Raw genomic sequence first — 6,000 nt, forward strand, 5'->3', positions numbered from 1 at the left:
GGGCTAATGTATATTTGCACCAACTTCTCGACTGTATACTTCACTTTAACTAGAATGAAATGTGCAGACTTGGTTAGTATATCAACAACTACCCAAATAGAATCATAGAAGCCTACTGTAGTAGGCAAACCCAATATGAAATCTATGGTGATACGCTCCAACTTCTAAGTAGGAATGAACATCCTCTGAGACACACCACCAGGTCACTAATGCTCACACTTGACATATTAGTAAGTCAAGCACCTAGACACAAATTCAACAATGTCCTTCTTGATGATGCACCATCAATAATACTAACTCAAGTCATCATACATCTTAGCCTCTCTTGGGTGAATAGAGTACATCGAACAATGGGCCTCATCCAAGATCAATCTAGATACATCACCCACCTTAAGCACACAAATCCTACCTTCAATCCTTAATACACCTTCTGAATCAAGTACTTCTTTCTTAGTTTCACCTTTCAACACTTTGTCTCGAATGATACATAACCTTTCATCCTTAAACTATCTCTTTCTAATCTGCACAACAAGGAAGAGCGTGCCTCCACAAAGGCAAGAAAACCACCATCCTATGAAATCTGTAATTGAACAAGGCTATTAGCTAGCCTCTGAATGTCGCTAGCCAACAGTCACTCCTCAACTTGAATCGCTGTAAGACGCCCATACTAGATGACTTCCTACTAAAGACATCTGCACCATATTGACTTTTCCTAAGTGATACAAGATAGTCATGTCACAGTCCTTCAACATCTCAAGTCATCTACATTGCCTCAAGTTGAGATCCCTTTGACTAAATATATAATAAAGTCTCTTATGATTGATAAACACCTCGCAATGAACACCATATAAGTAATGACGCCACAACTTTAATAATATTTCAGGGCTAACATGAAATCTCATGGCCCATAAGGAGTAACAAAAGAAAAAATTTTACCCGGATCAAGTAAGGCATAAACATCATAGTGAAAGACCCATAACATACTGGTAACAACATCGAGGGTCTCCTCCACCTCTTTTCTACCATAAAGAGCATAAAATCGATTGTTGCATTGATCACCTTTTTGTTGCACTTGAGCACCTTGTTGCACTTGGCCTCCATGAGCAACTTGGCCTTGAGAACGACCATATTTTACCTTATACTCCTTAGCATGATGACCTGGCTTGCCACATAGATAGGATATATTCAAACCCACTAGACATTCTCCCTTTTGGTTCTTTCCACATTTCTTCCATGTGGGGGTAACTTGACCAATAGGAGCTCCTCCTTGAGGTTTTGGGTTGCTCACTCTATCCTTGTCAAATATTAGAGTAGTAGTATTTATATATCCTTGACCAGAGTACCTTTGGCCAAATGAGGACACCCACCACTTCCGGACGTAACATAAGAGGTATCACCACTATCAGTCCTTGCTCTCTTGGACTACCTAGTTTTCTCTTTTAGGTTCTCACCCTCTATTTTCTTTGCATAGGTTATAAGTCTAGAGATTTCCATTTTTAGAATCAACATGGGGAGCAAGAGAAGGTTTATCAGCTGGAAGTCATGTCCCCGGCTAGCGGAGAAATGGAACTATCCTTGCCGTCTTACACTTCTTAGAAACCACATCTGATACACCAAACATGAACTTTCTTATACGAGCTCTTGGGTCGGCAACCATGAATGGAGCATATTTTGACAATTAAGTGAACTTAAGGGCATACTTCCTCACACTCACACCACCTTGATTAAGGTTGATGAATTCTTGTACCTTGCCGTCCTTTAATTCTATTGGAAATAAGTGATCAAGAAATACTCTTTTGAATTCCTCCCAAGTCACGACTTAAGGTTGATGAATTCTTGTACCTTGGCCTCTCCCTCTTCCATTGGTCAAACCAAATTCGAGCAACACCCTTCAATTGATAAGTAGCTAACTCCACCCTCTTAATCGGGATGACGCTAATAAACACAATCTTGTGAATGCTATTAACAAACTCTTGTGGATCCTCTTCCATGTTGGAACCCAAAAACTCTGGAGAATTCATTCTCATGAAGTCACTAACTCTTGTTACCGCCATACTTGTATTTGGGTTCATGGGAGAAACCATCTCATAACTGTCTTGAGCTATCACGACTTGGCCAAACACTTGGAAGGGCACTCGGAATTTGGTATTGTATACTTTTTAATTCAAGGGATCATTCGGAGTTTGTTGATCCTCTTCAACCATATTCCTTCGAGCGAGGTATCTTCGTGGAGACATTTTTCTGAAAATCACAAAGAACAAGTGTTAGAGGAAAAGACTTAGAGTACCACTATATCGCGCAACATAGATTGTGAAAGAAGTAATATTTTCCTAAGATGCTTCATAGCCTCCTATTCATAGATGTGGCGCGCTTCACACAGATGAATGAGGATTTACTCAATGCAGCATGTTAGACTCCCTAACACACTCCAAAACCTTATATTTTGATACCAAGTTTGTCATGACCCATGCCTAGGGCCTAGATGTGATACAACAGACGAGAACTCGAAGGATTCCAACCAAGCAATCTTAACATACATCACATGCATAAGGTAAATAAACATGATAAGGTAAGCAGAAGAAATAACTCACAAGTGTAAGTCTAAGAGATAGAAATACTCAATCAATATCCAAAATAGACTTACATCGCTTTTCAATGTTTAAACATGCCTTTATACTAGAATTTGATGGGTGCTTAGGACAAGCTCTTAGCTCACCTGAATTATAAGATAAAGTCAAAGTACAAATATGAAAGAAAAGTCATATCCACAATGAATGAGGACTCACCAACTCTTGAGAACTAAGTAAATCTATCCACGAATACGATGATCATTGTCCTCTCCTACATTATGATATAATTTAGGCAAAATATGTGTTAGTACATAGAAGGTACTAAGTATGTGAGTTATGAATGAACAAGTAATAGGAACGTGAGAAATATGTCATAAGATTCATGACCAACATAATGAACATAAATAAGACTTAAAAGCCTTTGAAAACATATTAAAACTTATGGTCAATGCATTATAAAACTTCATAGTAAATATCATATCTTAGCATTCAACTTGTGTGGGATAAGAAATTTAACCGACATCTTAAGACCATGCTAGCAATAACATGGAATCTGATGTAATTCCCACGTTGAGAAGAGAGAGGCTTCTTTCCAAGGTAGACTCCATGAGAAACAACTTTAACTTTGTGAGCTATATGTGGATCCACTAGCTAATCCACGAAGGCAACCTACGTGGGCAACATAATTTGGGACTTTAGGTTACTACTAGGATTCTCTTGGGCAACTAACTACGTTACTAGACCAAACCCCACCTAGAAGTCCTCTCTGTCCTTAGTCAATATCCCAATGGAAAATCATAACATATGATCATAACATTATAGGTAAACATAGTAACTACCTATCAATCCATTTTTATAAAATACAATAAGAGTGGCTCATTAACTTTATTGATTCATAGGAATCCATAACTTTGGTGAGAATTGTCCTTATCACCATCTTTAAACATAGTTTGTGTGAGAATTGTACTTATCACTCCATAATAACTATTTTGGATCATAATTGATCATCATTGTGACTTTCATCATCAAATCATAATCTCAACTTCATTCATAAAAACTTTCTTTAAACAACATTGAACTTGTAATCAACTCGTAGAAATTATCTTTAACTTCATAATCATAATTAGAAATAGCTTTATGCATGGGAATTCATAATTAAACTTGAAATAATGTAATTCATGTAGAAACATGCTTACAACAATTCATGAAATTGAAATAACGCAATGCAATTCATCAAAACTAAAGTTAATAGACAATTGGAAATTAAAGAAAACCTTGAAGAAACATTGAGACTACGTGTGAAAGGAACCCATGGATCAATCCCCACATATTTTGGTGAAATCAACTCAAAATTAAAGAAGAACCTTGGTGAACTTGAAATTTGGAGAAGATATTGAGTTTAAAAATGATTTAGAATAGAGGGAAAATTGAAGGGATGGGTAGTTATAGGCTTGAATTTAGCCCTAATAGTGTCTAGGTTCATTGAACCAAAATTGGGAAAATATGGAACTAACCCTCGTTAATTCTCATTGGCAGTCTTCATGAGAGGGTTCTATAAGTCATCCTCAAGTCTACAAGTCATAGACTTGAGTCGTCATTGCAAGCCTGAGAAAAACCCTAATAATCAAGCCTCAGAAGTTTTCTTATGAGTCGGGTTTACGACTCATCATAACGTTGATGAGTCGTCAACCTGACTCGTCCTACAGGTCTGAAACCCTGCAAACCTTGACTTTTTATGAGTCTATGAATCACCTTTACGACTCAATAATATGAGTCTTTCAATGGATTATGAGTCATCAAATGGTCTCGTAGACTTACCCCATACTTAGCCAAATTGTTTTCTCTCAGTCCTGATCTTATGATCACTCCTCAGACTCGTAAGAATGACTATGACTCATAGGTCGAGTCGTTAACCTAAAAAATAATCCTTCTCTTGAAATCTTTCCTCCATTCCAACTTCTCAACCTCTGGGGTCTTACAAAATTACTTTCTCTTTTTGCATCAAAATACCACCTAGGTCGACTTCAGAAGCATCGCAATATACAACAAAGCCCACACATCCTTGGATAATGTTAAAACAGGAGCTAAAGATAACAAAGTCTTGAGCTTTTGAAAGATCTCCTTACACTCGTTAGACCAATGAAAATCCACACTCTTCTATGTCAATCTAGTAAATGGGGCTACAAAACAAGAGAACCCCTACATGAAACTCCTATAATAACTGGCTAACCTTACAAAACTACAAATTTCAATAGGATAAGTAGGCCTCATCCACCATCTAACTGCCTTAATCTTGGCCGGATCCACTCTAATACCCTTCTAGGGTGCCACGTTCCCAAGAATGCCTCTTAATCAAGCCAAAACTCACACTTGGAGAATTTTGCATACAGGTTCTCCTCCCTCAACTTCTGAAGTACCATTCTCAAATAGAAAACATGATCAACTTCAGTCCTGGAATCCACCAAGATGTCACCAATGAATACTATGAAAAGAAATCCAAGTTCAGGAAAAACACCCCATTCATCAACTCCATGAATATTGTAGGGGCATTAGTCAATCCAAAGGACATCACTAAGAACTCATAATGGCCATAATAGGTTCGAAAAACTATCTTAGGGATATACATGCCCTATTCTTCAATTGTTGATAATCGGACCTCAAGTCTATCTTGGAAAATCAAGCCTCTCACTGAAGTTGATCAAACAAATCATCAATGCGGGGAAGAGGATACTTGTTCTTGATGATCACTTTGTTCAACTGTCTATAGTCGATATACATCCTTATAGATTCATCTTCCTTTTTCATAAATAGGACCAGAGTTATCATGTCCCAAGCTAGACCCTAAATATGACATGACAATTAGAATCTTGAAGGACCCTAACCAATACCCTTAGCATACATAGCATGACATAACACATCATGAAATCAAGAGTAAACCTTAATTGTGAAAGATAAGTCTTAAACCATAGAAAGCCTGATATAAGAGAATTCGAAAAACAACATACAAACAAATGAAATATACTCTACTAGTCTGGCAATGCCTACAATAGACTTTAGATGGAAGTGTAGGACAAGCCCTAGCTCACCCAAACCTTAAGAAAAATATAAGTCTAAACAGTAAAGAAATAACATGATGAGTTCGCCTTCAAATCATGAGGACTCACCAAAATATCTAACTACGAGTAGATATCCAAACTAACCATATAGATGGTGAGAGCATCTTCATAATATAGGGAAAAATATGCGTTAATACACGAAATGTACTAAGTATGAGAGAAATATGCATAACATGAGCAAAAGTACATAATAAGCATGAACATGAGATGCATGACCCAAATATCTTAAAAAGTGTGGGTTAAATCATGGAAATATATAATAAGATCAATGTATCATAAAACATCATTTAAGAGCTTGTAATAAAACATAGTCA

The sequence above is a fragment of the Solanum dulcamara genome, chromosome 5 (assembly GCF_947179165.1).
Source record: "Solanum dulcamara chromosome 5, daSolDulc1.2, whole genome shotgun sequence".
In the NCBI taxonomy this organism is placed as follows: domain Eukaryota; kingdom Viridiplantae; phylum Streptophyta; class Magnoliopsida; order Solanales; family Solanaceae; genus Solanum; species Solanum dulcamara.